This window comes from Corapipo altera, unplaced genomic scaffold (assembly GCF_003945725.1).
Source record: "Corapipo altera isolate COAL_440 unplaced genomic scaffold, ASM394572v1 112, whole genome shotgun sequence".
In the NCBI taxonomy this organism is placed as follows: Eukaryota; Metazoa; Chordata; class Aves; order Passeriformes; family Pipridae; genus Corapipo; species Corapipo altera.
In genome coordinates, this window is record NW_020884899.1 from 5,464,152 (window position 1) to 5,472,418 (window position 8,267).

An 8,267-nucleotide genomic window follows, 5' to 3' on the forward strand; every position below is an offset into this window, starting at 1 on the left:
GAGATGTCACTAGGCAAATTCAAGGAAAAGAAGTGAATTGGGACTCTAAAACTCAAAGCTGCAGTATCAATATGGGGCAGCACCACCATTCCCCTTCACTGTTTTCTCCTGCTCTCTGTCAAAATTCTAGCAACCCATTGGGGTGGAGATGAGGATTTCTATGGGCTCTTTTTATCTTAGGCACAGGTTTTGTGGGAATATTTTCCTACTTAAATGTAAGTCAGAGCTAACATTGTCATGAGTGAAATCAAATAACAGTGGATGCCCAGATATCTTTACTTTTTTCCATGTGATGGAAGTTTTGGTTCTGGGCTCATACATCCTGACATCAAGCCAGGCGTGGACATGCATCTTGGACATACAGAGCACACTCTGGTGAATGCAGTTGCCAACAGACAAACAATACATGGACTTAATGGTTGGGGTGGCTGAATACCCCATCCCTATGGATAGGATGAGCTTCCCCCTCTTTTTTTTCTCTGCCTAGTGGAACCATATAGATGAGTGATATGTAGTCACCACTCCATTTTCCAAATCTTCAACAAACTAGCCCTCAAGTCCAAATAAACACTTTCAGGATGATACAATAAAGGTGTCTTGGATGCTGAAAACCTCCCAATGTTTTGGTTGTCCTGTTGTCCAGATGTGGCAGACACAAAGTATTCCCAAACTCATTCTGTTGATTTAAAATAAATCCCAAGAAAAACATCCCTAAGTAAACCAGTGGAGGCTGATGGAGCACTTTGCACCTGAATGATAAATTCTCATTCTCCAACAGTGACAATTTTTTTAGTGTGCTTGGCTTTGTCTCCTATGAAACCAGAAGTCTCCCACTGAGGGTTGGGTTTCATGTCTGGGTCACAGTTTCGACAGAAAGGAATTTTCATTATGGTCTTGGAAACACTTAAGCCTCCCTGTGCAACTGATCTCACTGAGCTTTTCATAACCATCAGGACCAAGGATGCCATCAGCAATCAGGGGTGAAATCTCAAGCAACCCGAGAAGGAGGTAGGAGCCTTAGGATGAGACAGGATCTCATAGTGAGATTAACATGGGCTGTGAGGGTAATTAACCACAGTAATTATTTGCTGAAGGTGAGGTGGGGGGTACCTCCTTGTTGGCAGGCTTTAGACTGGAGGATGGATTCCCTGCTTCAAGGGGGAGTCAATTCACCAAAGTCCTTTGGCTTGTGATGTGTGGAGTGACAGACTAGATTATGAAGCTGAAAGAGAGATTTTGGGACCAGTCTAGCAGTAGCTGAGTCCTCAGGCCACACATACTGTGAGAAGTGAATAACTATGCCCAACATATCGAATGATGTTGGAGAGAGAGAGTCCCAAAGAGATATGAGACCTAGGAAGTCTAAAAGGGCAGAAAGCCCTAAATATACTCTGATTAGCAAAATTCGAAGATTGTATTTCTAAGCCTGGGTCTTGCCCTGTTTTTGAGGACATAGTGAAAGGACTAGTCCCTGCTCTATAACAGCCCTTTACATAATTACAGCACACATGTGTCTGAAACTCCTTTTGCTTTCTCTCTTCAGGTTAAAAAACATCAATAGGCCTAATTTTTCTTTATAAATGCTGTTTTCCAGTTATTGTTTTTCTCTGGACTCTCTCCAGCTAACACACATCTTTCTTGAACTGGTTCTCAAAACCAGACATGTTTTTCTATCTCAGGTGTAACCAGAGATGAGTAGAGAGAAGATGCATCTTATGGCCTCTGTCAGGGTTGTCCACAGTTGTAAAAGTACCTCATGGGTGTTGCATGGCTTTAATCAAGAGGTTACACCAAAAATCTGTGACAGCAGTTGTGTAGGTTGAAAATGGAACACTCTTTTGTGATTTTTCTTTCTTGTTGAATGTGATGGAAAGGTGGAATGTGTCTCATCCCACCCCATCCCCCCCCAGTTTTCTCTGCATGGGTTAGATGCTAAAACTAAAAAATGAGGTAAAAGAAAGAAAAATAACTGTTGTAAGGTTAACCTCTGCATCAGTGTGCTATATTCAAAGGTTTTCTGCATCAAATGAAACAAGTTTGGATGCATAATTGCAAGAGAAAAGAGCTGAAAGGGCTCCACCATAGCTTATACCCTGATAACAGGTGATGATCCTTGTGGATTCAGCTGGGTCCTGGAGTATTATTTGGGGTAAATCTGATGACCTGTGAAACTAGAGCATCAATGAATGCTCAAGGATATTCAGGCTCCTTTGACAAACAGGAAAACCAGAAACAAGAATGTGAAGCTCTTTCTCCAAACCACAAGTAATGGTGCAGCAGAGACAGTGGCAGTGAGACAGGCATCTTTGACTTGCTCAAGGTCAAGGCTGTCCTGTTTCCCAAATGAAAGTTAATCATTCAGCGTGGGTGGTGGGAGCTCTATTTTTAGGCCTCTGTATTCTTTTTTAGCTGATCAGATTTTTACCTCCTGGAAGCTGCTACACAGGCTCATAGTGCTTGTCTTGCAACAGCTTTTTTTTTTTTTTTTTTCAGAATAAACCTGCTTTTTAAACATTTGGGAACTGAGGAGCATGCTTGGGTGGTATTAGGGCACCTCTGAGCTCTTCAGACCCACCTCCTGTCTGGATCAAGGCTGTTGCCAGCACCAAGTCAAGCTATGTTTACTCAAGCTTCCCAGCTAGAAAGGGCTGGGAAAGAAGTGCTGATGGAGTTACTGTGAACACATCTGTGAACTAAGGCAAGCAGGAAAGATGGTGATCGTAGGAGAATTAGTAGGGGGAAACTTTTGCAGTACTGGGGCTAACTTAGGTCTCTCAATTTTCTGCACTCTCTTTAATGACCTGATTTTTCTGTGCCTTGTTGTAAGTCAGTTCCTCTTGAATCACAGTGTTTACAGCAGTTATTTGGGTTAGAAGGGGCCTTTGGAGGATCTCTGGTCCATATGTCATCTTGGTAATGTTGGACACCACGTGAACTTGGGGTTGGTAGGAGCTCATCCTTCTCCATCAGCTGCACATTAAGCAGAAAGTAGGTTACTGGTTTCTAGAAGACTGTAGTGAGACAAGATAGAAAGACTGGCATTGTCCTCAGAATCCCACCGTTTCCTTAGTGCTGGAGGGGTAGCTTATTGGTTCTGTTTTAATTACACTTCAGAGGAGACTCACAGTTTTGTAGACATGAATGTTTTTCATGGGCTCAGATGGAGGCTCCTTCCAGGCTGGAGATGACAACCTGTGTTGGAAGCTCCTCAGGGAAAGACCATGGGACTGTGTCTCTGAGCGCTGAAGGTTCCTGCTTCTGATGGGAATTACTGGGAACTCCCAAATGATGTTCACTCATTTCATTTCTACAGCAGCCTTCTCACGTGCTGATGGGCAAATCCCTTGGTGTCTCCCAATTTCTGCCTCCTACCAGGAAAATGTCCTCTCCTTCTCCCATCTCCATCTTCTCCATATAGGTGATGCACCTCTCTGGGGAAAGGTTATGGGTTTTTTTTACACACAATGGCTCTGTACGGAGCTTTGCATTGCCAGGCTCTCATACTCCCAAGGGAAAAAAAAAAAGCCTCAAGCAGGATAAAAAAATAAATCCTAAAAATAGCACTCTGCTGAGCAGGTTGGGGGGGGGGGGGGTGCTGCTCTGCAGAGAGCCAGCGAGGCAGCCCTGAGGAATGCAACCAGGGCAAGGGCAGAGACAGCCCTCTCCACCGGCCCCCACCTGCCCCTCTTTCCCCCACTGTGTGAACCTACTGTAGATTTCTTGAATTTCCCTTTGATGTTTATCTCCCCCCAGTAATTCTCTTTGGGGGGATTTGCTAAAGCGGCGGTTGGAAGAATACAGCCTGGAATAGGGCGGCCGAAGGGCGAAAGAATGTTAGAAACAGGATTAAGATCATATTCTACAAGCGGTTGTCAGTCGCTGAATAGGGCTAAAGTTTCTTATCGGGCCGGGGTGCCAGAATGCCTTTGGATTCTTCTCCCCTCTTTTCCCTCCCCTCTGCACAGGGCTTTCAGCGCGGTGGGGAAAGCATAATCGTGGCCCTGAATGGGGAGGTGGGCTCTTGAGAGCTTCTCCACATGGCTCAGAAGCCAGGAGAGGGGATCAGGGGATTGCTGAGGGTGTCGTGGGCAGGCAGCACGGTTAGCTTGGGAAAAATAATAATAATTACAATAAAAGCGGTGCTGAAATGGCTGGAAGAGTTTTAGGTGCAAATCTCTATATTAAGGGAAGAGTATTCCCTTTTGAAAGTCTCAAGCTCAGTTTCTTTTCTTTTATTTTTTTTTTCCCCATGGGATTTCATGGCTTTCACTGGGCATATGAGTTGCTGTTTTTTCTTTTTTTCTCTCTTTTCTTAAGGTGAGATTGGAATCCTGGTGGGAATTTAATTGGAAATATTTGAGGCTTGCTTCTGAACGTTCCAGATGATAGGAAAGAGAAGTTCCAGAAAAGCAGAAGACTTTTGAAATAAGGAATATTGAAATAAACAGAGAGTGTATTTTGAAAACCAAAAGTGTGTTTTGAAAACCAAGAGGCAAAAACAGTTGCGAAAGAGAAAAAATTTTGGAAACTTCTGAAGCTACTTTCATATAAAACAAAAACACAAACACACTGAGCTTGTCTGGGCAGTGGAATCAAGTAGTATTAAATTCCCCTGTGTGCTCATTTCAGAAAGCTAAGGTCATGCAGGCTTTTGATGTTTCCACCTGTAAGATGCTTTTGTCTTTTTACAGATTAGCACCTTATGAGTGAGATTTTGAAGGGGCCAGTGTCCTCACCTTTCCCAGCCTGAAACACGACAGATGGACCCATGTGAGACCTCTTGGATGTGTATGTTTCACCAGAAAAGAAGTGTTTCTGGTAAAATATTCAGATTCCTTTAGGAAAATCTGGGTTTCGTTTGACTATGTGGGTGTGGAATGTTTTTCACTTGTTCTGCACAAAGCAAACAGAAACCTTGCCATCATTTCTGGTTTGTGTTGGAAAAGGAAGTCCTGCAGGTAATGTCATTTCTGGGCTGCTCAAAATAGCTGGGGAAAGGAACAAATTAGCTTTTCTGGATCATGTCTACCTGTAGCTATTCTACAGTGAGGGGTTGCATTTTTCTCTAGCCCTTGCCTGATTTAAAGCACTGGGAAAACTTTGTCAAGAGATCCATTGATGAATAAGACCTTTGCAGAAGCTGCAGAAATCCAGCAAGAGGAACTGTTTGCCCAGAATTTGCACTGTTTTGGGACTGAGGGTGGTGAAAGCCAGAGGGGTTAAAATCCATCTCCCAGAGATCTGGGAGTATGAAAGCATCTCTGCTTTTAAATTGGTTTCTCCCTTGTGGTTTACAAACTTTGACAGCCAACTACCGAAGTCAAGTTGTCCTTTATCTACATGACAAAATCTCATTAATTATTTTAGAAACTCGAGAGAAACTTTCTTTATGCTAATGGTTGGCAATACTATGAAACTTGAGTGAAACAGGGACTGAGTGCCATTACCATGTCCAAAAGCAACGAGGTTCAGGAAAGTTAAATAGCCCACAAAAAAATTAATGTAAAATAAATTAGATTTTTAAAATTCCTCCGTTTTTCACAGTCCTTAACAAATAATGCTTTCAAGCGAAATTACAAGGCTACATTCTGTAGTTCTTATTGATTTCAATTGTAACTTTGCCTAAATAAAATGTACCCGCTTTTTTTTTTGACTCTTTAAATCCATCATTCCTTGCTATTACTCCTAGACTTTGTCAGCTCACTCGCTGCTACAATCAGCCCTTGTTGTGTGAGGGCAATCTACTTGCATGCTGTAAGAGCTCCTGCCCCAAGGACCTGACAAGCTGCTGTGTTTTTGCACTTAAAACTTATGCTTCCAATAATCTTTAGTCATTCAAAGTACCGGAATATGAGCAACCACTCCTCATTCATGGCAAATGGAAGGAGACGGGGTTATGGGAAGGGACCATCACAAGGGCTGTTGAGGCAAAAAAGGTGCTCTGTGGTCAATGTCCATTTTTATCACTTACATATTCCTCCTCCCATTCTGCTCCTGGGTCAGTGTTTTTTATGTAACTCAAAGATTTATACCATGAATAGATTAGGCCACTTAAAAACAGTGTTATTAGCTTCTTCTCACAGCTGAGGAACTCAGAACACCATCAAATGAATGTCAAGAAATTGCAGTAGTTCCACCGAGGTGATCCAGGAATGCTCCTTCCTCAGCAAACTGCTCCCCAGGCACATTCCAAGAGCAGCGAGCCTGCTCCTTCCATCCATTTTGTCTGTGGTTGTACCAGCTTCTCCTGAATATCCTCTTCTGAGTGCAAGTGGGAGACATCAGGGTCAGCTTTCTGAGGAGTTTTCCAAACTTTGGAAACTTTTTCCAACTTTTGGAAGTCAACTGAATATAAACCAGGGCTAGACTTGATAATATTAGGTTAACGGTTGGACTCAATGATCTTAGAGGTCTTTTCCAGCCTAAATGATTCTATGATTCTAGATCTGGCTCCTTAATACTCATCATTCCAGTTTTACTGTAGTGCCTCCACCCCGTGCAAAGGCACCTTCATGTCCAGTCCTACCTTGTGACACAAGCAGGTAAAGCAAAATCAAGAATTTCATGTAACATTTAATAACCTGTATCATCTGTTTGGCCCTTCTAATCTCCTTTCTTTTTTTTTCAGTCAAGCTTGAGACATTGTAAAACAAGAGATGGCACCCTTGAAAGGGGAGGAACATTTACAGGAATCGCTGGGAAATGGACTGTTACCCCAAATCCATAAAAGAGAAGAAGGTTGGTGGACGATTTGCTTCTACCTCATAAATTTATGATGCAGCTGTGTGCCCTTAGCCCCTGTCTGTTTTGCCACTGCCAGCACGGTGCAAAGTGCTCCTCATCACGTCACTCAGTGTCACCACCAGACTCCTCCAAGCGGAAACCCAAATACTGAGCTTCTTTCCCCACGACGCCGGCCTGTACCACGGCCACCTAAAGCCACGCTGAGGCTGTCGAGCTTGGTGGTGGCAGTCAGCAGCTGCAAACGGCTCACTGGCACTGGGTGACAGCCGGGGGGACAGCTGGGAGCCCACGGGGGGGACGGGCGACTCTAAACACATGCTTAAACACGGCGCTATCTGCCCGATAATCAGTAACGTCGAGAGGGCGACATTAAACAAAATAATAAATCGTGTGCTGGCCTTCAAATTGGATCCCCTTTTTTTTTTTTTTATTTGATTTTGCTAGGATTTATTCCATTTGACAAACCACGCTGTTTAGAATACAATAGTGGCATAATCACAGCCTGGGGCCCTCATTCTTCAAGATAATGGGATACTTATTCATCTAAGGCAGGTACAAGTCTGTCCTTGGCTTTCATTTTACAAGATTACTTGTATTTCTGTCTCATTTGCAATAGGTGATATCTGTCAGAAAGCAATTTTCACCCAATTTGGGGTTCTTAATATTTTGTCTTTAAACTCCTTTGTTGCTGATTTTTCCTTCCCCCACCACTTGACACGCATTTGGCAAGCAACCTATGGACAAGCTGCTTTTTTCCCCCTCCCTTTTAAACAAATAAATAAATAAAGAGCATCCCCAGCCCTGTTTACATAGCTCAACGATTTATTAGTTAAGCGTGACAGCACAGGAATTTTTCAATGTACCAGGAATCCTGGCTGGTGTGTGTTCCACTTCATCCCCAAGAAAAAGAGAGCCCCACTCACTTTTGTTTGGCCTGACAGTCTGAAAGTTCAGACATGGGAGCCCCTCGTGCCCCCAGAGATGTGCCAAAAAAAGGTGTTTTAAAGGCCAATTGGAAGGGCCAAGCTGAGGTCCCGATTCAAGCTTTGAGGTCTTAACGTCAACAGTTTTTCAAGTAAAGATGAGTGAAAAGCAATTTTTTTTGTTTTGTTTTTGTTTTTTGTTTCTTTTTGTTTGTTTGTTTGTTTGTTTTGTTGTTGTTGGTTTTTTTCCCTCAGCGATTTTTTTCAGGTATTTGTGGGAAATGAAAAGAAAAAAGATTGGTCTATTAGCAATGTTCTGTTTAGTGCCAAGAAGAAATATATGCTTTTTCAGTTAAAAATGAAGTGAAATGAGGAAAAATATGTGATCATCTGCTTGGACCTAAAGAGCACTTAAATAAAATTCTATTTGGAATTTCAGCCCTTTCAGACTCCCTACGTGAAAAACTCTTCTTTCCTTGCTTTCCTGTTTTCTACCCTGCAGCCACCTCTGCTTCTTTTGGGTGCCCCAGGTCAATTTGTCCTTAAATTTTTGATTTGGAAAACACAACAGTTCTATCTCAGCTGATGCTTTCCTTTCCC